This window comes from Mauremys reevesii, linkage group 11 (genome assembly GCF_016161935.1).
Source record: "Mauremys reevesii isolate NIE-2019 linkage group 11, ASM1616193v1, whole genome shotgun sequence".
Lineage (NCBI taxonomy): Eukaryota > Metazoa > Chordata > Testudines > Geoemydidae > Mauremys > Mauremys reevesii.
Genome location: NC_052633.1, coordinates 21,288,954 through 21,316,822, shown reverse-complemented (window position 1 = coordinate 21,316,822; position 27,869 = coordinate 21,288,954). Strand labels below are relative to the sequence as shown.

Here is a 27,869-nt window from a genome sequence, read left to right as displayed (position 1 = left end):
TTTTAAATTTTCCACAAACATTCTCCTGACCTTAGAGTAAGCAATACTTAGACTGAAAGGAGCCTCCCCCCCCCCCACAGATTTAGGGTTGAGAGGGAATCAAAACTGGGGCTTAGAATATAAAATGTCTTACAACCATGACTACAGAACTATTGATATGACTCTGGGGCTATGTCTACACTGGACACCACTAGTGGTGGCATGTAGTGTGTAGCTACTCGCTGCAGTGACAAACAATACTGTGGTGTGTAGCTACAAGTGGCAATAAAAGGCTCTGGCAGGGAGAAAGCAACAGAGAAAGGCTGGGCAGCAGGGAGCTGCCAGAGTCTTTCCCTGCTGCCTCTCCCCTGCTTGAGCCTTTCGCCGCTGCCAAAGTCTGTCCTGCGGTGGGAAAGACTCCAGCAGTGGGACGCTGCACTGCTAAAAATAGTAGTATAAATGGGGGGAGGCACTGCTTGGGCACATTGAGCGCCATGTAGGGTATATACCCTGGGGGTTCAGGCATGTCTGTACACATGTAAGCAATGCCCCACTTTCTGCACTGCTATTTATACCTCTGCTAGGGGGCGTGCAGTGTATGTACTGCACGCTCGATGAAAGGAGTGTGCAGTATAGACATACCCAAATCCTCCAACGTGCAATGCCTGTAATTGTGCACTATTACCCTCTGTGTAAGACAAGAGTACTAAAATAACCATCACAGTACATGCCAATCAGTAGAATGGCAAACAGAAGTTACATATGCTGACTTTGAATCTCTAGTCTAGTAAACCTTTAGGTATGTCTGTTTGGACTCAGATTGTGCCAGGGATCCATTCAGGCACTCAAATGAGGAAGAGGACACAAGGAGCCTTCTCCATTCTCCCCACCCCCATCCATGTTCCTTGAGTGGAGGCCCGGACTATTCCCTCCCAGCACCAAAGTGACAGAGGGGAGGTGGGGCATTTGCCCCCTCTCATACACCTCCCAGAGCTTTCTGGAGGCACAAAGTGGAGCATTCTGCACCCTTCTCAGGGCTGCAGAAATAGGCACACTCCCCTTGTGGGCCTGGAGTCTCTGTGTGGCTCCCCTAATACTCAGTGCCTACCATGCACAATCTGACCCCTGAAGAGCTTTATTACACTGTAACAAGCTTAACGACTTTCGTATTTCCTCAGTGAAGCATCGGACTCTGAAGCATTCCACTCCTCCACTAGATTTTGAATGTTATTGTGATCTAAGATTCAGCTAACCATGCAAAGTATGTGTTTAGATTGTAAAGGACCCTTCCAACTTAACCTGGAAAAAATCTTTGCTGGGGCAGTAACTCAGTGAGAACCATGCTATTTTGTATGCTGGAGAAATTAACTTTGCATCCTGCTTTGAAAGAAAAGCTGCGGCTTAGGTGGGACTCATGTCCTACTGTAGCACTCCTACAGGGCTCTCTGGGGCCTTTCTGAAAAATGGATTGTTTCCCCATGTATAAAAAGGGTGGAATATGAGAACAGTCGTATATTCCCATTCTGTAATAAAGAGTGAGTATTACGTATTATCAAAGGAAAAATGAGTCCAGGAAGACACAGCTAGATTTGTCGAAGGCTGTCTGCCCTTCAGGAAGTTCGAGAATTAAAGGCTAATTAAGAGGCCAGTGAGCAGAACGTGCTATCTCTGCTGAAATGGCTGTTCCAGAGCAAGTCATGACAAGGGTATGAGTGTCTGACTCAAGTGGTGATCGGACCAGTATAATCACAGTACAACCAGAGGTGTCTGGAGTGTGAGCAATGAAGTCCCAAACTCTAGCCCAGGACTGCCCTCCCCCTCTAACTGCAGGGGAAGGATGAAGCTGATGCAGTACAGGTTTTCATTAACAGTGCAGGAAATCAGTTTCAGTTTAACTGTGAATGGGTGTACAAGTACAGACAAATTGTGGTTGCATACATTTTATTTTGAGAAACTTCTTGTGTATATTTATATGCAAATTGGGAAGAGCTGTGGGCTCTTGGCAAACTGCCAACGTGGCTCTCAGCATACCACAGTTTAGGCACTGTGTTTGTCTGCATAAAGGGTTGGATGACAACTGCAATCAGGTTTTGAGATTTACTCAAGAAAAGCTCACCTGTGACAAGAGGGCCAGAACAGTAACCAGAAACAGTATAACTTATAATTCTTCTTGTAGTTTACAGCTATTGTAGAAGATACAGCCAACTGGATTATCTAGAAAACGAGAGAGAGAAACTGGAGCCATTCAGTTTGGTGAGACACCTGATTTTTTTCTCACTAACCACCTTACAGTTTACATAGTGTTATAGATAACTAATCTCTGAGACTCTTGACTCCACATTCACGTCATCCTCTACTGCTAATTACTTACTGTCATCTATTTTTTACAAAGCTATGAATTTAGAGACTGATTTTCAGACATGCTGAACACCTGCTATGTCTGCCGACGTCTGTTGTAGATGGTGCTCAGCACATCTGATAATAAGAACTCAGGGTATGTCTATGCTGGGAAAGTCCATCATGTTAGAAAACATGTTAGTTAACACAATATTGAACATGACTTAAACATGATTGTCCTTGTCCACACTATGGGCTAAGTATGTTGGCTGGTCGTGCTTAGCCATAAGTTTGGTTGGTGCGGGGGGGACCCTAATGTTAACCGAGGCCAGCTGACATGTTTTAAAATACAATTATCCTTGTCCACACTAAGGGCGAAGCATAAAATTGTCAAAAGCCCCTAAATTCTGTATTCAAAAGTGACCCATGGCACCTAATTGCCTCAAGCCACCATTGAGAATGGCACTTAGGCTCCTAAATCACTTTTGAAATTTGTACCTTAAGTCACATTTAAAATAAGTCAGTTAGCAAGTGTTGTAACATGATGTATTTTCCTAGTGTATACATACCCTTAGTGTCTGCACAGAGCCTGAATTTGCATGCACAAGTGCATAGGATGATTGCTGGTCTAATTATCGCATTAACTCCTACAAATGAGAGATGTAGGAATGTTTTATGGCCCTTGATATATCAATGTGATAAACAAGTAGCCCAATGAGAGGGAAATCTGCTAATAATAACAATTCCTTTATTATTATCTCTATCCTACTGCCATGCCGTTTATTTTTCATTATACTGTCCCATTAGACCATCAGTGTTCTCCTGATGTTTTCCAGCATCAAACACCCACATCTTGAATACCGCATGCAGATGTGGTCGCCCCATCTCAAAAAAGATATACTGGAATTGGAAAGGGTTCAGAAAAAGACAACAAAAATGATGAGGGGTATGGAACAGCTTCCATATGAGGAGAGATTAAGAAGACTGGGACTTTTCAGCTTGGAAAAGAGATGACTAAGGGGGGATATGATAGAGGTTTATAAAATCATGACTGATGTGGAGAAAGTAAATAAGGAAGTGTTATTTACTCCTTCTCCTAACACAAGAACAAGGAGTCCCCAAATGAAATTAATAGGCAGCTGGTTTAAAACAAACAAAATAAAGTATTTCTTCACACAACGTGCAGCCAATGTGTGGAACTCTTTGCCAGAGGATGTTGTGAAGGCCAAGACTATAACAGTGTTTAAAAAAAGAACTAGATAAATTCATGGAGGATAGGCCCATCAGTGGCTCTTAGCCAGGATGTGCAGTGATGGTGTCCCTAACCTCTCTTTGCCAGAAGCTGGGAATGGGCGAAAGGGGATGGATCACTTGATGATTGCCTATTTTGTTTGTTCCCTCTGGGGCGCCTGGCATGGGCCACTGTTGGAAGACAGGATACTGGGCTAGATGGACCTCTGGTGTGACCCAGTATGGCCGATCTTATGTTCTTAAATGATGTTCTACCACAGGTGCCGTTGCTGACAGTGAAAAATCCATTAATGCAGCCCCCAGTCATTGGACTCCCATTGCTGAGGCAGATGCAGGAAATGTAAATGTCTGCTCCAAGCTTTTATATACAAAGGCAACATTAAACCCAATCCCTGAACTGAGGGTGTTGTGCCTGCTCACTACCCTACCAGGAGCTCCAGGAAGCATTGTGCCTTCTGGAGCTTCCAAGGGTCACAGTCACTGTATCACCCTTAAGCAGGGTGCAGCGTGTACTTCCCCACTGCATCCTCTGCTCCTTTGGCAGTGCTAATGTTGCCAGCCCTGAGCTCTCTCTGCACTCTTGTAATAGCAGGCAGACACTTCATAGGCTAACGTGGAGAAGCTCTTTGATCCCTTTCCACCTTGTGTGCTCATGCAAGGACTGGCCACAATCTGGCCCTAAGCTTTTAAATCCTAAGAGACATGTTCTATAAGAAAGGAGAAGTCCCTTTTTTTTTTTTGTGGGTGTGGAGGAGACTACCAGCTTAAACAGTTCCAGTCACTTTTTAAACCACAACTCCACCAGGAAAAATCATCTTTTAATATTGCTGATTTCTCTCAGACTCACCTAAATGATCAAATCTGTCCCTCTCGCCAGTGTAAATGTGCAACAGCAGGACATTGTGCTAGAATCAGCTTTACATCTGTTTAGCTTAGGCATTTTGTGATATGCCCATTGCCACAACATCTGTGTGCCATGTACACAAATTAGAAAGAAGCATTTCCATCCAAAATGACCTTAATCTCCATCTGTCCATTATGTATGCTATTTTCTTCATAGGAGTGGCACAAGTATGTGATATGATCCAGAATTCTTATTAAGTAGTAGGGTTCTGCTTAAGTTAAGTACACTTGATGGGACATATTATTTTGCTACAGATAAGATTCACAGTTGTCACCATGATGCACATCACAATTACTTAGCATTTCACTGCTGCAGCAGGGATAGTACACAGATCTTCCTTCTTCAAAAGCACAGGTCCATGCTGCTTGAGCTAAGGGATGATCTCCATTAATTGTTAGCAGTACTGGGCTTGTGATGCTCAAGGAATGTCTACAAAGGAGCAGAGGGGTGTAATGCCCAGCTTGGGTAGTCATACATGGGCTAGCACTGCTCAAGCCAGTGTCTAAAAAATAGCAGTGTTGCCATGGCAACATGGGCAGTTGATCGGGCTAGCCTCCTGAGTACAATCCTGTCCAACCCCCCCGGGATGTACTTTGGTGGCTAGCCCGAGCCGCCCCCTATGCCATCAAAGACACACTGCTGTTTTAGGAGCTAGCTTGAGCAGAGCCAGCGCATATACATGTAGCCAAGATGGGAATCGCACCTCCCAGCTGCTGTGTAGATGTATGGTCAGTTGCACAGTTCTGATTCCATCCAGTGGAGGCAGTGGTACGTATCTTGTAATTTCATCATAGTGTTCTATTTAATGTTAAACAACCTTCGGTTTATGGTGGGTTTGTTAAGTTGTCATGGTAAAGCTGCATGGAAAATCTTATCCTTGTCTATATTTTATGTGTGTATAGGATAGAAATTGGAGTGACAAGGCATTTCACTTATTTATAGATTACATCACTGTGAAACCTAGGCACAGGCAGTTTGCAAAGCACCCATCACCATAGCACAGCAGCTAGTAGGAACAATTTTGAAACTAAATTGATTTGTATTTTTTTGATTGTATGTATTCTTTCCCACTTGGTTTCATTTCTGTTTATTTGAGTTGTTATCTCCATACCCATTGCCTTACGATAAAACCAGAAGTAATTAAGCTCATATTATATTGCCGCACTCCTCGTCCTGTCCCTTTTTTCCTAAGTGTTTGAGTTTCTGTGAAGGTCTATCACGGTTTGCAGCTGAACGACATGCTGAATTTATATTCTGAGCTCATCCAGTACTTTGTGCAAGATGATCCTTTGAGGAAGATAGAAAAGGGCAGCTACTTAGAGGGAGAGAAAATGAATTTGATCAAGCTATAAAGTAAAATGCAGTAAAGGTTTATTTCTGTTACCACAAAAATTCAAAGGTGACCAAAGCCCAATATTTTTATCTCTTTGGAGAATATATTTGTTTAAACATATCAAGGATTTCTTTCTGCTAATCAGTGTCTGAAACCAGCCCGTCCATTTTTATCCTGTATGTATGAGAATGTGAGCTGAAATCTGTAGCAAACCGGACTAACTGTGAATACATGATTCCAATGGGGTTTATAGGTTTTTAATATTTTAAGGGTCACAGAGGTGAAAAATAATTTAATAATAGTCTTCAAGGCTGATACATTGACTTGGAACTCAGTGCATCTAGGTTCATATCCCCTCTCTGTCACAGACTTTGTGTGTAACCTGTGTGCTCTTCCAGTACATATTCAGGTCTTGTCAAGATGTGTAGAAGAAATATCTAGTTTCCGCGTGTTGAATGAGTTATAAATCCAGTTTTTGCCTTTTTCTTGCTGTCCACATTGCAACTAGAATGTGATTCCCAGCATAAGTAGATAGACTTGCGCTAGCTCTGCTCGAGCTGGAATGCTAAAAATAGCAATGTGGACGTTGTAGCACCAGCAGCAGCTTGATCTAGTCACCTGAGCTAAGACCCAGAGGGTTAAGCAGGCTTTGACTCAGGCAGCCAGCCTGAGCTTCTGTTTATGTAGCATCATCCACAATGCTATTTTTAGCATGCTAGCTCGAGCAGTACTAGTGGGAGTGAGTCTGTCTGCTCTGGGAATTACACCTCCTAGCAGACATACCCTGAAAGGCCCACATGAGTTTGTATGAGCGTCTGCATCATGAAAGCTGGGCAGGTCTTTTAATGAATCTCACTTCATGAGCAATATTGTGCTCTCAGCTCTCAGATGGGAGATTTAGACACACATTTTCTACTCCAGTCTCTGTGCATTTTCTACCCCATGGGAAGGGATGACGTCCCTCTTTCAGTTAATCAAGCCACCATCCTTCATCTCATCCAAATCCCTCCTGAACATCCACTCCTTGCACAGTCCCCACAGGAAGATCTTATAATGTCTTCAGTAAAATCAAAACTCTCTTTATTTCTGAGTCTGGGTTCCTGTCTTAGAATCATAGAAATGTTGGGCTGGAAGGGATCTCAAGAGGTCATCTAGTGCATCCCCCACACTGAGGCAAGACTTCTTGGCAGGGACTGGCTTTACATTTGTGTTGCACTGCTGAGGCTGAGAAGTGTGCTCAGGCGAAGAGTCTGTCATGAGCAGAAGAGCAGTCTTGTGGCTAAGGCACTGAACTGAGACTCTGAAGCTCTGGGTTCAGTTCCTGGCTTAGCCTCCCATAGACTTTGTGGACCAGGTCCTCATCTGGTAGAAATAAGTGTAGCTCCACTGAAATCAATGGATTCTGTCAATATATGACTTTGGATAAATCACTTAAACCAAGATTTTAAAAAGTGAGTAGTGGTTTGGGTGCTCACACCTTAGAAACATTTATTTTCACAGGGTGGATGCTCAGCACTTTCCGAAAATCAGATCTTTTCCAAAAACATTAGTCTGAAAACCTTGGATATAATCTCTTTGTACCTCAGTTCCCATTGGTACAATGAGAATAAGAATACTTCTCTACCTCACAGGGTTCCCGTGAGGATATGTTCTATAATTATAGGATGCTACGGTGCTGGGGGCCATGTAAGCAGGTAGATAAATAATAGGAAGTAGGGAATAATGAATATTGGAGGCAAGCTCTACCTCACATATTTAAGATGAGTATATTGCTTTATTTCAGAATGGTTTGGGGGGGTTTTTTAGTTGAATGTCACTCTAAAAAAGAATCTCAAGTAGGTAAAAATTCTACTCTCGGATCTTCATCATGACAGTTTCTTGGCTACAGTGTTCTCCCTCCATTTCAGATTCTCATTAATATCACTAAAAAGAACAGGAGTACTTGTGGCACCTTAGAGACTAACAAATTTATTTGAGCATAAGCTTTTGTGGGCTAAAACCCACTTCATCAGACGCATGCAGTGGAAAATACGGTAGGAAGATATATACACACACACACACACAGAGGACATGAAAAAATGGGTGTTGCAATACTAACTATAACGAGTAATCAATTAAGGTGGGCTATTATCAGCAGGAGAAAAAAAAACTTTTGTAGTGATAATCAGGATGGCCCATTTCCAACAGTTGACAAGAAGGTGTGAGTAACAGTAGGGGAAAAATTAACATGGGGAAATAGGTTTTCCTTGGTGTAATGACCCATCCACTCCCAGTCTTTATTCAAGCCTAATTTAATGGTGTCCAGTTTGCAAATTAATTCCAATTCTGCAGTTTCTCATTGGAGTCTGTTTTTGAAGTTTTTTGTTAGAGTATTGCAACTTTGAGGTCTGTAATTGAGTGACCAGGGAGGTTGAAGTGTCCTCCGACTGGTTTTTGAATGTTATAATTCTTGACATCTGATTTATGTCCATTTATTCTTTTGCGTAGAGACTGTCCAGTTTGGCCAATGTACATGGCAGAGGGGCATTGCTGGCACATGATGGCATATATCACATTGGTAGATGTGCAGGTGATCGAGCCTCTGATAGTGTGGCTGATGTGATTAGGTCCTATGATGGTCTCCCTTGAATAGATATGTAGACAGAGTTGGCAACGGGCTTTGTTGCAAGGATAGGTTCCTGGGTTAGTGTTTTTGGTGTGTGGTTGCTGGTGAGTATTTGCTTCAGGTTGGAGGGCTGTCTGTAAGCGAGGACTGGCCTGTCTTCCAAGATCTGTGAGAGTGAGGGATCGTCCTTCAGGATAGGTTGTAGATCCTTGATGATACACTGGAGAGATTTTAGTTGGGGGCTGAAGATGATGACTAGTGGCGTTCTTTTACTTTCTTTGTTGGGCCTGTCCTTCAGTCGGTGACTTCTGGGTACTCTTCTGGCTCTGTCAATCTGTTTCTTCACTTCAGCACATGTGTATTGTAGTTGTAAGAATGCTTGATAGAGATCTTGTAGGTGTTTGTCTCTGTCTGAGAGGTTGGAGCAAATGCAATCGTATCTTAGAGCTTGGCTGTAGACAATGGATTGTGTGGTGTGGTCTGGATGAAAGCTGGAGGCATGTAGTAGGTAAGTATAGCGGTCAGTAAGTTTCCGGTATAGGATGGTATTTATGTGACCATCGCTTATTAGCACTGTAGTGTCCTGGAAATGGATCTCTTGTGTGGACTGGTCCAGGCTTAGGTTGATGGTGGGATGGAAATTGTTGAAATCATGGTGGAATTCCTCAAGAGCTTCTTTTCCATGGCTCCAGATGATGAAGATGTCATCAATGTAGCGCAAGTAGAGTAGGGGCATAGGGGATGAGAACCGAGGAAGTGTTTTTCTAAGTCAGCCATAAAAATGTTGGCATACTGTGGGGCCATGCAGGTACCCATAGCAGTGAGTTTTGCGCACAGTTCAGAAAAGCACTAATGCACATATTTGAATTCATCCCTATGTGAAAAATTACTTAAGCATTTATTTATGTCCCATAGAATTCAGTAGAACTTCAGCATGGGCTTAAGCAATTTGCTGACTTGGGGCCATAGAGAGAAGAGCATGTCAGAGTTCCACTATGTGGATTTGGGAGAAGAAGTCTGAACTAAAGGTGGCCATTTGGCTTGAACAAGAAAAGTACAGTATGTGTAATTCTGTGACCACTTATAAACACACAGCTATTGTTGGCTGATTTCTTGTGCAGTTTTCCACATTAACAGTGAGGAACTACTCTAGTTTTGAAACAGAAAAGCCTGTGTTTATCAGAAGGCCAGATAGATAAAGTCCTTCCAAAACTAACATACGTTAAAAATTAAAGTTGTGCGATTACCTCAGGAAATGAAATAACAAAAAAATCTGAAGGAGGGTGAAAAACTGAGTTCAGTTTTGTGGAGAACTTTGATGAGTCACTTCCTTATCAGTATCTCTATTCTTCCTGGCTACGTTTTATTTTTTACTCTAAATGCTGTATTAAATGAAAAATTACAGTTGTGTTATGTGACGCAAGAAACACAGTAAGCACTTCTCCTGTCGGATTTAACTGATCACACTTATGTCAAAATAGGAACTTGAACTGGGATTTCACAAACACTTTATTAGGAAGTCACAAAGGTTAATGACATTCTTAGTTCTTTAAGATGAGCTTTATATTTAGAATATATACTGAGAATTTGCTCCATTGTTATTCATGGCCCCTCTTATTTCCTTTCTATGGACAGTAGTACAGATGAGTTTTTTTGTTCTTGGCAAGAAAGTGTCACAGATGCTTGTGTGAATGTATTGTTGCCCAAGAATTTACACCATAAGTGCTCAATTTGGGCATCTTCAAATCTCTTAGTGGGTCTATTGTTGTAAGATCATCCAGTTGGGGAATAAAAACAATGCCATGTGACACACATAACCAATTCACACAGTGCAAACATCGAATCGTGAATATCAAGTGTGTTCACATATACTCGCATTGAAAAATTTGCAAGCAATCTGTAGGTTGAAGAAAAGATTCATTGAACAATTGTGATGAGTGAACTTATTTGTAGAAATACAGAAAGTCAAACTGCCAAACTGGGAGCTGCACCTCTCCTCTAGGGGAGCTCTCAGAGGGATTGTGATTTAGAAGGCACAGTCCCTCCCTGACATGCAGAGAGAGCTGGATGCTGTACCATCCCTTTAGATTGTGCCACTTGTTCATCCTAGTGCACCAAGCCAGCTGTGCAGGACAGTGCAAAGGGGGTATATCCATAGGGGAGTAGGAAGAAGCGATTCCGTGAGTGCATGGACTATGATTTGTCCCCTGCCCCAATGCAGGGTGCACAAGGGGCTTGAGGGAGGAAACATTCCTTGCACCTTCTCTCCAGCCAGCTCAGTGTGCTTGCACACAGTTTGAGAACAGGGAGATGGAATGAATAAATCATTCCTTGTTCACTCAGCTCTGGATGTGAGGGAGGAGGCTAGTGTTCGGTTCCCAATAGCGAGGAACCCCCCTCGACAAACTATCATGGACCCAGTTCTGCTCTCAGATCTGCTGTCCCACATTGCTCTCCCACTTTTTCATGGTTGAGACCTCTGCCCATCTAAGGAGAGCAGCAACCAGTCAAGAGCTGCTGTGTGGCTATGGGAGCAGAATCTTATTCCAAGTAAATTGCTTGTCATGTATCTGTCTTGTTTTTTCAAGTTTGTTATTGTGAGAAAGTCCACGTATGGAGTAACCACAGAGAGCTGTTTCTGTTCAGCCAAAATTGTTGGGTCCATTGAGGCGAGCAACACAGCTTTGTTGTGTTCTGAATCTAACCACAGATCTCGTCTGAAGCCTGCCGCGCCAGGGCTGCACAACTCAGAAGTGGCTAAACCATAGACACAAACTCATAGCAGGGCTGATGAAGTGGTTTTACTACACGCTGAAGCCTGTTGTCCTGGCTGCCAGGACAGTTGGTTGTGAATGAAGACTTTAGTACTATAAACTGCTTAGAATATTATCACAGTTCAAAAATAGTACTTGCCGGGTGCAGGGTTTAAGAGGAATCTATGTGTATCGAGGATCACAGCAGCAGTTTGAGCCAAGTGAGAAAATGTGAATTACTGGTACAGGTCCGTACTGGAAGGTGGGGACCCTGGGCTGCTGCCGAGACTCTACAGAGCACTGGAGCTGCATTCTTCTGTTTGGTGAAAATCACCCATCCCCACCTACTCTCTGAGTTATTTGGGGATTAAGTGGGAGGTGAGGGGCTGAAGTTCCACCTCCTCCCACCCTCACATACCTCCTTAGGGCTGCAGTGCAGCCCTTCTTTGGCTTTTATTACAGCGTAAGGCCATGAATCAGAGCTCATTGAAGTCTGTGGGAGTCTTTCCATTGAATTCAGTGGGCATTGGATCCCTAACTTGAAGTAGCAGCTGCTGCCCTTCTGCACCTCTTTTTGTGGGCCTCTGATGGATCCTTAGCCCCTCCTCTGTCCTGCCCCAAACTGCTCCCTCCAAGGCTTGCAGGGGGTGCAAAGACTCCCTAGTATAGCCTGCCTGCCTACCCCCTACCCCTGCGGAGAAATGTACAGCGGAAGTACAGAGAAATCTCATTTGCAGCTGGGGAAGCAAAACCACAGTAAATTGAGGTTGCTTTGCATGAAGCTTTGTATACAACAATAAGAATAATTAGCCTTTATACAGTGCTTTGCATCCATAGATCTCAAAACCTTTTACAAAGAAATCAGTATCATTTATCCTCCATTTTACAGATGGGGGAAACTGAGGCACCAAGTAGGAAGTGACTTTCACAGGACCACCCAGCAAAGCAGTGGCAGAGCCAGGCATTGAACCTAGGTCTCCCGAGTCTCCGTCCAGTGCCCTGTCCAAGGAGTTCTTGGTATGGCCTAGGGCACAGACTGTGTTTGAAATGATGTAGCCATTGTTTTGTTGTTGCCAGTTGCTTTCTTGCAATGTTGAGTATAGTTCAAGGGACAGAACAAAGTGCTCAGCACCCATAATTGGGGCCAGATTTTCAAAAGAGTTCAGCTCCTACCAAAGCATCTACAATGAAGAAGCCAGATTTCCCCAAAGTACTCAGCATCCAGCAGCTCCCATATGGCCTGAGCACTGTTGCAAATCTGGCCTATTTAGATTGTCAGCTCTTGGGGTAGGGACTGTTATTTCCACATGCTACACGTACACAGTAAACAAGGCCCTGATCGCAGCCTGGGCCTGTAGGCACTATTACTACACCACTAATAGCATTGGTAAATGGAAGCTGTGGGATGCTGAGCACTTCTGAAAATCTGGCTCCTAAATCCCCATGATACTTATATTGACCCTGTAATTTATTAAACAAAAATACTAGGGCTGTCAATTAATTGCAGTTAACTCAAAAAAATTAATCGTGATTAAAAAAAATTAATTGGGATTAATCGGAGTTTTAATCGCACTGTTAAACAATAGAATACCAATTGAAATTTATTAAATATCTACATTTACAAATATATCAATTTCAGTTACAACACTGAATACAAACTGTACAATGCTCACTTTATATTATTATTTTTATTACAAATATTTGCACTGTAAAATGATAAACAAAAGAAATAGTATTTTTCAATTCACCTCATACAAGTACTGTAGTGCAACCTCTTTATCGTGAAGGTGTAATTTACAAATGTAGATTTTTATTTTTTTGGTTAAGTAACTGTACTCAAAAACAAAACAATGTAAAACTTTAAAGCCTACAAGTCCCCTCCATCCTGCTTCTTGTTCAGCCAATCGCTAAGACAAACATGTTTGTTTATAATTTATGGGAGATACTGCTGCCAGCTTCTTATTTACAATGTTACCTGCACTTTTGTAGCCAGCATTGCAAGGTATTTACATGCCAGATATGGTAAACATTCCTATGCCCCTTTGTGCTTTGGCCACCATTCCAGAGGACATGTTTCCATGCTGATGATGCTCATTTTAAAAAAAAAATGCAATAATTAAATTTGTGACTGAATTCCTTGGGGGAGAATAGTATGTCTCCTACTCTGTTTTACCCCCATTCTTCCATATATTTCATGTTATAGCAGTCTCGGATGATGACCCAGCACCTGTTCACCTGAAGCCCCACTACCTGGGTCTAAAGCCAAAGCCTGAGCAACTTAGCTTCACGATGCCTCCTGTGGAATGGGGCCCCGGGCAATTGCCCTGCTTGCTACCCCCTAATGCCAGCCCTGCCTTTTATATGCAGAAAAACAGTTGTTGTTGCACAGCTGGGCCATGGAGTTTCTGTAGCATGTTGGGGGGGCCTCAGAAAGAAAAAGGTTGAGAACCCCTGAGCTACAGCATTTGACCCAAGGTTTAAGAATCTGAAGTGCCTTCCAAAATCTGAGAGGGATGAGGTGTGGAGCATGCTTTCAGAAGTCTTAAAAGAGCAACACTCCGATGCAGAAACTACAGAACCCAAAACCACCAAAAAAGAAAATCAGCCTTCTGCTAGTGGCATCTGACTCAGATGATGAAAATGAACATGTGTTGGTCTGCTCTGCTTTGGATCGTTATTGAGCAGAACCCGTCATCGGCATGGTCACCTCCTCTGGAATGGTGGTTGAAGCATGAAGGTACATATGCATCTTTAACGCATCTGGCATGTAAATATCTTGTGACGCCAGCTACAACAGTGTCATGTGAACACCTGTTCTCACTTTCAGGTGACATTGTAAACAAGAAGTGGGCAGCATTATCTCCTGCAAATTCAAACAAACTTGTTTGTCTGAGTGACTGATGGAACAAGAAGTAGGACTGAGTGGACTTGTAGACTCTAAAGTTTTACATTGTTTTATTTTTTAATGCAGTTATTTTTGTACATAATTCTACATTTGTAAAGTCAACTTTCATGATAAAGAGATTGTATTACAGTACTTGTATGAGGTGAATTGAAGAATACTATTTCTTTTGTTTTATAAGCACAAATATTTGTAATAAAAAAAAATATAAAGTGAGCACTGTACACTTTGTGTTGTGTTGTAATTGAAATCAATATATTTTAAAATGTAGAAAACATCCAAAAATATTTAAATAAATGGTATTCTATTATTGTTTAACAGTGCAATTAATCACAAAATTAATTGCGGTTAATTTTTTTAATCTGACGATTAATCGTGATTAATTTTTTCAATCACTTGACAGCCCTAAAAAATACTACTGTAATTAAGAAAAAACTATCCTGCTAGTTCAGGCATTAGTATTCAGACGTGTCACAGTCCATGTGGCAGTACAAATCTAGGCAGCAGCAGAAATAAATTGATCTACAGTTTGTGCTAAGCTAAAATCAGAGACCGTGTAAATTATTTCACATGACTCAAATACCTGGCTAGAATGACTAGTAGATAATATGCAGTTTGTAGAAATTGGAAGTTAACTCTGGTTTTACAGCAGAAAAAATTGTTAGAGGGAGTGTGTAGTTTTTGCAGAGCAGATTTTTAAATTTCATTGCTCTTCATCACCATGTTTCGCAAGACTCTTCCAGACACTTAGTGAAGAATGAGATTCGAATGTTTATTTTGGCAAACTCTGCTAGGGAAAGTGAATTTTCTTTCAAATCTGGTTCTTTCTAAAATGCTGGGAGAAATCCTCTTCACGCTGCATATGAGAGAGGGCTGTTTTACCTACTCTGAGTAGCTGAGTCCAGCCACTAGTTGTACACAGTTATATCAGTGAGAGTTGCATATTAATCCTAGGATTCGAGACATATCCAGTTCATGCTGAATAATATACAGCGTGTCAGATTTACTCATAGAGCGGAAGCCAGTAGAACCCATACTCCAAACCCCAGTGACAAAAGGTTCCTCATCAATGCAAGCTGCTCACAACTCTTGCTCTGCTAGGGGGCCCAGAGCTGGCTGGCACAGTCCCTACAGTGGATGGGCCTTCCCTGGTAGAGGGCAAGGGCTTGGTAAACCAGGGGATGACTGATTCATCTTGGGTAGCCTCTGTCAGGATGTTATTTAACAAACGCTTGAGTAATGTTTCTATAATAAAATATTTTATAAACATATAAAGATTGAACTTCTTCATATTTTATAGATGTATTTTTGAAAAACAACAGGCAGTGAGAGATTGATTACCACATTTTTTATGATACCATAAATGGTCAATTTTTAATGTTTACAATATCATTAGAACCCCCTCAGTTTAACTTAAATTTTATTTCTAGTCTCTTGCCCTCCATTCATCTAGATATCATTATATGGGGTACAAGATAAAATGCAGATTGATGAATTTAATGTTTATTTTCAATACAGTTTTTACCTTTTATCTGTGATTTTGCCCTGTCTGCTGTATTATTTTTTTTTCCCCACAAAAGTTATCTTAACTGTGACTTTGGTCACTAGAGCAGAACTTTGAAAATGACAGAGGCAGGTTAACCTGACCTGCTGATCAATTCTAAGCATTCTGCCTGGTACTAACAAACTTTTTTGTGCTTTAACCTGTTGCACATACTTCAGATTCCACTAATGATTCTGCATGGTGATGGTGGTGTTTTGTTATTTAGAAGATAATGTTTGTACTTCACAGCCCAGGAGATACAGACAAGGCTTTCATCTCGGGGCCAAAAGACCAAAAACGTCAGTAGCACTCAAACCCCCACATCAGGATCAGGGCCCCATAATGCTAGATCCTGTACAAACACACAAGTACACAAGTTCCCTACCTAAACCCTTTACAGTTTAACTTCCAGCAAGATGTAACAAGTGAGAATGACAAGCAACAGGGAAGATGAGGGTAACAATAAAGAGATTCACGTAGATGTTGTGCATAATTTTATACAAATAAAATATCTCTGTGTGTGTGTGTAAAATGCATATATATGTGTGTGTTTATATATATGTAGTATTCTGAATTGTATAGGGAAATGTGTACTTTTACTATATTGTGTGCCAGCTTCTGCATTCAAGTAAATGGTTGCAACAAATGACTGCAGGATCTGGCCTTGTGCCTGTGCTGTGTTTCAGGTTTCTTGTACCATACCTTTAAAATAAATAAATACTAATATGGCAAGAATAATGGCCAAAATTCTGCCCTAAAAGAGTCTGAAAGGTTGCAGAGATGTAAGGGTGAGAATTTGAACTGAAGTATTTACAATTAAGCGTGAAAAGAGAATTAATTTCTAATTCCAGGTATTTGTAAAAATAATAAATACATAAGCCACCGTTGTTTTTGTGCCAATTGCACAAGTGCAAGATGAATAATGACTATGTGTCACCATTTGTTACCTTTGTTTTTTATTATTGCAAATGCAAACATATATTTTGCATCCTCCTGAGGTTGGCTGTTCTCGTGAGTTTTCTGCCCTAGTGAGGTAAAAGCTCCTGAGAATAATTTTTATTGATTTGTTAAAGCAGAGCATCATCTCTGATATCTTTAAGGTCAAGCAGTGCTTTCTGTTTAAAGGTTGACTCTTCTAAGTGCTTCTAAATTCACACATTTACTTGGATTGTCTTGAAAATATGTGCCTCACAGGAGTAGTGGGTAGCGTTAGTGGTCCAAATTTGGGGTCATTTGAAAAATGGGTTCCTGAGACACAGCAGCTTCTTATACTGTTGTTTTTTGTGCAGACCTGGGCCACATAGCATGGCTCTAATTCTTCCCCAATGGACTTCAGACGCTCAACATTTATCTCAGCTAGTGCAGGGTGCCCACTGGCCCACTGAGAAAGTAATATTGAAAAAATTATTAAAGAAAGAGTATAGCTCTCCAAAGAGATTGAAATGCGCATGTGTAACAAGACTAGATAAGAGGGTTTGCAAACAGTCCATTTTAGAAGTAAGTATACACTGCAGTCAGAGGTGTAATTGCAGTTCAGGTAGACATACCCTTGCTAGTTTTAATCTAGTTAGCAAGGCTAAAAATGGCAGGGAATACGCAGTGGCACGGGTTTCAATGTGGGCTGTACTAGCCCCGGATTATGTACTTGTGTTGCTAACCTGCCCTGGAGCTCTCACTATAGCTGTGCTAGATAGATTAAAGCTATTGCAGGTATGCCTACCTCTGCTGCGATCACACCTTCCATCGCACTGGAGACATACCTAGTAACTGGATAGCTCAAGGGGACAGGGTGTGGTCATGGAACCTGAGCTACCTCCATGTATTATAAATTTGAACCCTACCCTTGGCAGAAATCTGCATGTGAGCTCCAGGTCTGTTGGTACTATCCCCTAGTAAGGACATAGATATGTATTTTTTTTTTACTTTAGGGAAATGTGCCCTGCTAATTCGTACAGCTAATTTATTAGAGACCCGAACTATTTTCTGAAAGGTGATAAATTACACATACTCTGCGCAGATATGTGAGCAGGGTGGATTTGATTTAATCAAACTGGTTTAGATCACTAGTCAGGAAAACTCGATTTAATCATGGATTTCTACATAAAAGTGCATTCTTGTTGGTTATTATAACCTTAATACATATTCTTCACAACTCAGTGATAGATGTAGATTTCATTTTTAGAAGGTACACACTATACATTTTTAAAGTGATTTATTTTGAAAACTTTTCAGATTAGTTTTACAGCTATATCAGAAAATGAATAATTGTTTGGTTATTTCATTTACCAAAGGTAACTGAAGCAGATATTTATGAAGTCATTGGGAGGCAAACTATCTCCAATTCAACAGGTTAAACATTAATATTTGGAGGATTTTCTTGCCATGCTGTATTAGAGGAGAACATCACCAGACATTTAAATTGTTTTATTTAACTAAAACAACAATGCTATGTATTCCGTATTGTCTTCTTCAACAGCAAACATATAATATTTTAACAAAACAAGCATATGAATTTTTGGATTTAGTTAAACATTCAAGTTTTTTGAAATCAGGTTTGTTTTTGTTAATTGTTTTTAACTTAAAATCGTTAAATGAAATTAAAAAAAAATTAAATTGACTATGTCAGCCAGATCAACATGAGAAACTTAAAATATTGGCTTCTGCAGCTAACTCGATCATCTTCACCTTCATTTTCCTGTTTCTTCATAATCTGGAAAAGAAAAACAAGCTTTTCTGCTTTTTCAGGTCTCAAACGATTTCTCAGTTTGAAATGAATTAGTCCAGAGGAAGAAAATATTCTTTCTGCACTGGCAGAAGAAGCTACTGCTGTTAAAAGTGGCATTATGACTTCAGCAGTCTCTGAATCTAAGGGTACGTCTTCACTACCCGCCATATCGGCGGATAGCAATCGATTTCTCGGAGTTCGATATATCGCGTCTTATCTAGACGCGATATATTGAACTCCGAACGCGCTCCCGTCGACTCCGGAACTCGGTGGTGGAGTTGACGGGGGAGCCGTGGACATCGATCCCGCGCCGTGAGGACGGGTAAGTAATTCGAACTAAGGTACTTCGACTTCAGCTACACTATTCGCGTAGCTGAAGTTGCGTACCTTAGATCGAACCCCCTCCCCAGTGTAGACCAGGCCTAAATGCTTAAGTGACTTCCACCAGTTCAGTGGTGTGACTTTCTTTAAAACATCATCAGCAAACATATATTTATTGAATGGTTCACTCTTAGCTCTGAAGTTTATTATAGTTGGCATTATGGAGGGATGATTGGTGGATGTCCATGTCATAGCCAACTCCTCTTCTTCAGCAGTTAAGGTTTGACTCTGGTACCGAGTATTGAGAATATTTGCAAGAAAATGAGCTGGAGATAGTGCTTGACCTATTCATTTTTTAATGCTTGTAATTTAACTGTCATTGCCTATTTCTCTTTTTAAGATCTCACTCAGTTCCTTCCAAATTTCAACAGTATCAGCAATAAAACAGCTATTTCCCTGATTTTTGTTCAAGGCTACAGAAATAGGCTTCAGGGTACTCAGCATGTGTGCAACATTTCTCATAAGTCCAATGTGGAGAACTTTGGCTGTGACAGTGCCATCTATTTTTTCACGATTTTGTTCACAAACTGTCATCAGATTAGGCCAGTTCTTGATATAGTGCTCAAAACAGTCCACTACTCAATTCCATCGCATGTTTTGTGGGAGAGTTAGCTTGGTTCCTCCCACTATTTTCAGAGCAACTGCTGCAAAGTGGTTGTTATGGAAGTATTTTGCAATTTCAGCATTAGCCTTTATTTCTGGAATACTGAAGTCTTTGGGTAGGAGGTGCATCAAATGAGCACTGCAACCATATGTTATTAGTTTGGGACTCTCTTCATTCTCTTCTAAATAAATTCTTCTCATCTTGGATACATTTGCAGCATTGTCTGTGACCAAGCTGCATACTAGACATTCAGATTTTTTTTTCACAGTTTGTTATAGCTTTTACTGCTATTTGTTGTAAGTATTCTGCTGTGTGTGCCTTCCCTGATGTATCAATTGTTTCTGTAAGGAAGTCATTCCCTTCTTTTGTCACACAAGCACATACAACAGGATCATTGTGGACATTGATCCACCCATCAAGACTCAGGTTAACAATTTCACCCTCTAGACCTTTTGCACACTGCTTAATTTCGCTTTCATACACTTTATCCAGCAATTTGCCTGTGACTTCGGCTCTATGGGGTGGACAGTATCCTGGTCTTAATGACTGAATCATGTTAATGAAGTGTTGGTTCTCAATCATACAGAAAGGAGAGTTTGTTGCGTAAACAAACCAGGCAATTTTTTCATCAATTACCTCTTTTTGTAATCTGCTGGTTCTCATCACAAACTTATCTATGGTTGTTTTTGGACGATGGAGATTTTTTTTCTTTTTGCTACAGGTGATGTACTGTGGCTATGTGACATACATGATGTGACTGAAACACTATCATTGGCAGATAACTCTGAAACTATAGAAAATGGTGGTGATCTTGAAGGTGGATAATCTTCAGTATGTTGAGGATGGATTCTCCTAAACAAAATAAGTCAATGCAGTTATTTAATTATTATTACCATACTGCTCATTTAGTATTACTCATTGCATTCACTGACAGTACTACTTTAAAGGTGAAATTGTAAAGGAAGATCTGCCTATTTCAGCTATTTATTTTTTATCACAATTACATCTAAAATGATAGTTCCATTGAGTAACAACTATATTTTTTGCTCAAACATGAGAATTCAAGAATAGTTCAGAAGGAAGACAGGAAGTCCTTAAGGAAAAAGTATGAAATAAAACAGTTTACCAACCTGAAGATCCTGCATGTTCAGACATGTTCCTTTCATCATCTTCAAGGCAGCTTCCTCCTGAGAAGGAACACTTCTCATGATGTTTCATTTGGGCAACCAGGCCTTGCATTTCTTTGTTGCACTGTTTGCATTTTGCACGCATGCTTTTACCCACAGATAGAGGAACTTCATTAAAATATTCCCAAACTGGGTCTCTTTTGCAGCCTGCTGCCATTATAGGTTTTCCCTTCTAGTGAGAGAATGGTATGGTAGATCTCAAATCAATGAAGGCTACACTCAGAAAGACCTCAAGATTTCTGGAATATGTTGCTCAAACAGTTTCACTTTTGTTTCTACTGCCTGTCCCTCCCTTCTCAAATTTATCTCCAGAGTTCTTCTCCTTGTCCAAATCTATTCCCCCCCAACAATCTTCTATTCATTGAACTTTTTGAAACTTTGCACTTTTAGAGAGAGATAAGGGATTGACTCTGTGTACACAAATTTGCAGAGGGACAATAGAGTTGAGGTCTGTTATTTCTCACCTCTATATATTATTTATTTATTTAAAAAAAAATTCCTGTTAACAAGCATGTTATCTCTGGAGATACAAATCCACAGTTTGAGAACTGCAAAACTAAGCATGTCTGGTGGTATCTTCTAGGCTGAGCACTGAGTCCCATTGGGTAGATAGAAAGATTAACCTAAATAATCTATACAGTAGCCCCTGGAACCCTATAAGATTGGGTCTGTAATCCATGAACTTTTAGAACTCATTCACAAAACTTTTCGTAAACATTACATGAATATATTGTCTCATACTATAGAATTAGAATTTATAATCTCTATTCCATGATGCGATATCTTTGAGCTATAGTGTGTCTTAATTAAAACTATCTTTAGATGGGTTTTTCCCTCAAAAAGCATTGTATCAAAAAAATCTGATTTAAAAATTGGATCTGCGTTCAACAGGGCTCAGCAACAGGGGTCTGTTTTGGTCCATCTCTCATTGGTAGGATAGTACATTTAGGATGTGTAAATTACAGTCACATATGGGTCAACGTTGAGATCTGGACATGAATGGATAATTTTGTTTGTGTTATTTAAACAAAATAGAGGTGGGGAACTGAGGAGTGATCCCCTGTATCATTTTGAAATAGGTGCATTTGACTGCATTTTATAAGATTTTTGATAGATTTCTAAACAAAGATTTGATACAAGAAAATGTACCAAAGGCCCTCGTTCGTATTTATTTGGAATTCTGTACCAGTTTGGCAGATACCTCGCGAAGATAATGTCTATGGAAATTATGTATGTGAATTGAAGGCCTTATATTTCCAACTCTGCTGCCTTTTGTCATTACCTAAAACATATGGTAGACTACAGAGAAGACAGTCTAATACAATACACCTGGCATAGATAGCAAACTCATTTAAAAAGGGAATCTGATTTTGTAGAGGAAGTAGGCATGCAGAAGAAGAGAGCACAGTTCAGCCACTGCAATCTCATTAGATGTTTGGTACATTGTGTCTTGTATTTTGAAGCTGGCTCTGAAACTGTGATTACTTTGGTTTCCTGTACATTGTGTGCCAGGCTCTCCTAGCAGCGGCATTTTGACTGAGTAACTTGGAAATGATTAAACGACCCTTAGTGAAAATACGCTTCAGTCCTTCATTGATATACTACATGAGCACATTCTGAATAATAAAACTGCAGAGACTGCACTCTGCAGTGAATGGTGAAAGTCTGCACAAGCAACTGCTCTGACTTTCAGAGGTTGTACAGTCACATTTGGTAGGACTGAAGAATAGATTTATTGCACTGGTGCTGATAAACTTGTTACCTACTGCCAGTTGTCTTTGTAAGAGATACTGCAGTAATAGATGATCAGACTTTTAAAAGGGAAAAGTAGGACAGCAGTCTGATATTGTTATTGAAGGACCAGGGAGGGGGATGGCAGCGAGGGAGTTATCCTGGGTGGCATCCAGGACTGCCTTGTCACAGGACGTGCAAAAGAAATTTGCTGGAAGAAAGGGGGGTTAGGCTAACACAGAGTGCAGCAGATGTCTGAGGGCTTGTCTAGATGCGGGCACTTAGGAAAGGCAAATCAAATCAAATCATGTTTGAAATCAGTGCACATAAATTCATAGATTCCAAGGCCAGAAGGAACCACTGTGACCAGCTAGCCTGATCGCCTGTATACCACGGGCCACAGAACTTCCCCCAAATAATTCCTAGAGCGCATAATCTTGATTTACAAATTGTCAGTGATGGAGATTCCACCACAACCTTTGGTAAATTGTTCCATTGGTTAATTACGCTCACCATTAAAAATTTATGCCTTATTTCCTGTCTGACTTTGTCTAGCTTCAGCTTCCAGCCATTGAATCATGTTATACCTTTCTCTGTTAGACTGAAGAGCCCATTAGTAAATATTTGTTCCCCGTGTAGATACTTATAGACTGTAATAAGGTTGTCCCTTAACCTCTCTGTTAAGCTGAATAGTTTGATTTCTTTGAGTCTATCACTGTATGGCAAGTTTTCTGATCTTTTAATCATTCTCATGGCTCTTATCTGAACTCTCTCCAAGTTATCAGCATGCTTCTTGAATTCGGGACATCAGAACTGGACACAGTATTCCAGAAGTGGTCGCACCAGTGCCAAATACAGAGGTAAAATAACCTCTCCGCTACTACTCAAGATTCCCCTGTTTATGCATCCCAGGATCGCATTAGCTGCTTTGGCCGCTGCCAAATTCAAGCATGTTAAACATCCATCTGGATGCTTTCGTTCAGGAGTAAAGGGGCCTTAGTTCACTGTAATTTAGAATTAAGTTACAGCAAACAAATGCTGCTTTACTCCTAAATGAGAGCCAGCATCCAGAAGGCAAACTGCTGTAGATACCCAGAGCTGTGAGACACTGTGTTAGCCCTCTCTGCCTCCGGAGCTTTTCTGCTGCTAAGATGTGTGAAAACTCTCTTACACACCAGCTTGTCTGCCTTGCTAGCAAACTCCTCAGTGCTCTCCCAGCCCAAACCTTGCCTAGCAGGTAACAATCAGTGAACTCCAGCCCACGAGTTCCTCAGAGATGTGTCTCTGCAACGCACAGCCTCTATCACGATACAGTCACAAAAGCTAGTGTGTTTGCTCTCCTTTAAAGAGACAGAAACAGCAGGCACTCTGGAGTTAATCAGTTCAATCAAAGCACTGGGTTGGTTTAGATAAGAAGTAAAACAAGTTTATTTAACCAAAGAGAGAGATTTTACATGAGTTCAAGTATAAGGGATAAAGATAGGTAAATAGAGAAAAAGGATTCCAAATAAACAAAAGTAAAATATGCTTTATAATGGCTAAGACTTAACAAGCTACAGTCTTTGTTCCAGGTAGGTTCCTCACTAATCTTTCTTTTCCAGCAATGGCTGTCTAGCTCTTAGCCAGGATCCCCACAGAGACCAAGACACTGACTATCCTTGTCTCCTCTGGTGAAGGATAACTTAGGAGCTTGATCCCCTTCTGTTTATAGTGCAGTAAACCTTTGAAATGTATTCTTCTGAAATGCTTCCCAGATAAAGTTCCTTTTTCCTTGTGAGTATTGACATCATTCTGTCTGGTGTAGATTCCATGCTGTCTTCTCCCATGCTGGTGATGTTTTACGATGCAAATGATCTCTTTCTGCAACTTCCGATACTAATGAATAGTCCATTGAATATAGCCACACCTGGTTTGAGGTGTTGGCCTCTTTCCTTTGTCTGGAGAAAACTTGTTAATCAGTTCCCCCAGGATGCCTGGTTTAAACACATTTTAACTATAATTTCAGCATATCTGCATGATCCTTTGCGGGTTGACCATATGTGACAGGGCGTACCTACTCTGCACCCAGCCCCAAGAGGGTTAACACTGCTTTGCAGGCTGAGGAAGCCCCACCCCTCTGCCCCTGCTGGGCATGCTCAGCCTGGAGGCAGCATATAAAAGGTAGCAGCCCAGCTCAGTCTGGGCAGGCTGCTGGAGGGGAAGGATGCAGGCTGCGAGCTCTCTCCAAGGAGTTGCTACAGGCTCCGACTGCGGGACCACAGCTCGCAGAGTGCCAGACAGACTCCAGGCTGCCCAATGAGCCCTGAGAAGGGGCCGCACCGGTGGGAGCCTGGCCATTTGAGGGCCCCAGAGACTCAGAGGAACCAGGGATCTTTGACAAAGAGAAAGGGTCAGAAGCAGCCCAGGGGACTTAAACTTTTTGACAGTGAATAAACCGGGGAACCAGTCAGTGTGTTTTGGGGAGATCCCTGCTGACTCGGTGGTGAGCACCCCCACCACCGATAGGGCCCTGGGCTGGGACTCAGAGGAGCAGGGAGGGCCTGAGTCCCCCTGAGTGGTGCCCCACTCTCCCAATGGGCCAACAGGCCATGCAATCCCACAGAGGTGGGCTACTATGCTGACTCAGGCCATTGGCCCACACAGCCCCATGTAGAAGGGCCGTTTGCTGGCTCTGGCCCATGGCCCACACAGCCCCATGTAGAAGGGCCGGTGATTGACTCTGACCCTTGGGCCACATTGCTCTGAGTGGAAGGGCCGTCTACTTACTGGCCATTGGGCCATGCTGCGCTGAGCGGAAGGGCCGCCTTATTGACGCCAGCCACTAGGCCAAACTACCACGGCCATACTAAAGGTCATTAGTATAAGAACTAAGTGGCTGCGGTACAGCCTTTTCCCTTCTTTTGGACCACACGTGATCTGACACCCCGTGGCAGGGTGTACCTACCCCACAACACCATACATACAACACACAAGAATATTATTGATCAGTGAGTTATTTGTTTTCTAGTGACATATTACATGATGCCTTTTAGCTAAGATTACAACAATAGTGAGTTTGGATACATCGAGCTGATCAGGCCAGCTGAAACTCATGTTAGATACCAGGGAGTCCCTTGCTTTCTGGCATAGGGATGTTTTTAGGGTCACAGGGTTTAATACATTTTAATTTCTGAGTATTTACTTCACACCTTTAATTGATTCACCTTAGCTCTCCTGAGTGCCCCAAGGTAGAAATGCCCTGAGAAAGGGAGTGGATTCGTGGTGGGGTCATGAAAGGGTCTGACAATTGGAGAAGGGAGTTAAACTAGGAACTCCTGTCATTCAGGAGATAAAGGGGGGCCTGCGAGCTTGAAAAGAGGCCTGTTTGGGGACACGTGTTGCTGGGCAGAAGGGGAAATGTGTTTGCAGCTGGGACGTCAGTTTGAGGGAGCTTGTTTTAGAATCACAAAACTAGAAATGGGAAAACCTGCAGTATTAGATCATTGTGTCCATTGTATTTTCAGCTGCATAGTCTAGTTTTAAGTGACCCAAACAGTGGTGCATCCGCCACATCCCTTTGGAAGATATCCATACTCTAATCGCGCCCGTTGTCTGGATGTTTTTTTAGCTGAGAGAATTACAACAATCATGTGTGTCTGACAAGATTCATTCTTTATAAACTCCTGCAGCTTATTGATCATAGTTCCTTTACCATCTAGGGGTGTTTGCCTTTTTTTTTTCTTTTACTATTAGTGCTGGGACTGAAGTTTCAGTTTACTAGAGAGTAATTGCCAAGATTTTGCAATGGAGCTGGCATACGGTAGAGGGCTTCTCATTCTCCCAGAGATGCAGACAGGCATCACAGAACTGTCCAATGTGGAAATGTCACACACAATGCATGATGTTTGGTATTTACCCTAGACCTGCCCCGTTGGAGTGCTCTATGATTTGGAAAGCCCCAAAAGGCATTACAACTGCACAGTTTAATTAGAAGGCCAGCAGGCACATGGTGCACCACTGAGGCTGAGCACAGGACAGTTTGGCCTGAGTTCCTTTAAGACAGAGAGAGAAAATAGCTACAAGGGCAGGACGAGTTGTCAGCCAGTGATATTGAAGCTGAGTGGAAAAACTTGTTTCAATATAATTGGCTATGCCAATGGGACCACTGCACTGGGGCAGAAGTGGGCTGGTTTTGTTTACTGTTATGTCCAGCCAGCATATGCAGTAGCTGTGCGTTAAGTTTTAGAGATGAAAATCAAACACATAAGAAACCACTTTTGTTCATATCTGAACAATACTTTTTTTAAAATTTTCAAAATGAAAACCTTTCAGTTTAAGAGAAAAATGTTTAAAGTAACAGAACCCCCAAAGCTACAAATCACAAAAGAATGAGAACATTGGTGTGTGGAAATAGGGCCATATAGAAAAATCATTCCAAATAAAATAGCAGAATTGAACAAAAATTAATGATAATGAGGTTTTCCTTTTTTGCATTTCTTGTATTGTCCAGGATCTGTTTATATTGGTTTTAGCTATGGTATTCATTTTCTTTCGTTGATGTTTAATTCCACTATACTGATAGGCTGAAGGGGGTTCAGAACATTTTGTCAAAATAATGATCCGTAATCCATAAATCTTTACTAGTACTCAAATGCAGAACTATGCATGCCATGAGCTTTGCTTTGTACTGGGATTTACTTTGTGTGTATATGTATTTAATAAAGATAAGTTCCTCTCCTGTCTATTTGTCTTAGAGTTTTATACTGCTGCCCATCACAGCAGAATCCGAACTCTTTCCACATGAAATAGATGGGCAGTAATTAAAGTCTCTAGCGGATTTTATGAAGTCTCTTACTCTTCTCCCTTTAGGGGTTACAGAAGACTCTGGTTGGTGTGAAGTCGTTTGTGTTTGTTTGTTTGTTTCACAGGGGAGGGAAGGAATGAAGGGCATGGCTTTGAATGTCATTCTGGTTAGGGCTGGAAAAGCTTTATCAAATATGAAGGCTTTGGAGCATTTCCTGAAGTGTGTCTCCTGCAGTTGCCGTTTTCATTGTGTGATTATTGTATTAAAATGCTCCATTTTACAAGGCTAGAATTTGAAAGTGTGCAACAGGTATAGAAATACTATAGCCACCTGCCATCTTACTCCATATATTTAAGGGCATGATACAAGGAGTGACTGAGAGCATTTTTCTGTTTCAGGAGATGTGTTTGGAAACCAGTATTGGATGGTAATGACCTGTTTAAATAAGAGAGTGAATTTTCTTTCTTTCTTTCTTTGAATTTTCTTTCTTTCTTTGAATTTTCTTTCTTTCTTTCTTTCTTTTTCTTTTCTTATAGAAGAGGTATAGCTAGACATACAGTGACATTTCAGAACCAGAAATGTGAGTGAGAGATGCTGTGAAGAGGCAAAGCATTTACACTGACACTGAGGCTGAAAAGCTTTTCCATCACGCTTTTCGTACTGTATGTTTAGTGTATTTAATATTCAGTGCTTGCATTAACTCAAATACATTTTTTTACTGCAGAAAAATCTTTACTAAAGGTCTTGCTGCAACTGTGTTTCTTTTGTGCTATCACTGGTAATTAAAGCAACACCCTCAACTAGTTTTAGCTCCCAAATTTAGGGGCAGTTCTGCTGCCCTTGCTCTACAA

General features: G+C 41.3%; 1 protein-coding gene across 3 annotated transcripts in view; it reads left to right on the top strand.

The window, feature by feature from the left end:
- SPATS2L (spermatogenesis associated serine rich 2 like) overlaps positions 1–27,869 on the top strand; it is a 119,813-nt gene that overhangs the window by 22,905 nt on the left and 69,039 nt on the right. For 2 of the 3 annotated variants that reach the window (XM_039493674.1, XM_039493679.1), the window contains exon 2: positions 2,156–2,232. The exons of the other annotated variant lie outside the window; for it this stretch is intronic. The gene's annotated coding sequence lies outside the window, so the exon portion shown is untranslated. The remainder of the gene's footprint in view (positions 1–2,155; positions 2,233–27,869) is intronic. 3 annotated transcript variants of the gene reach the window in all.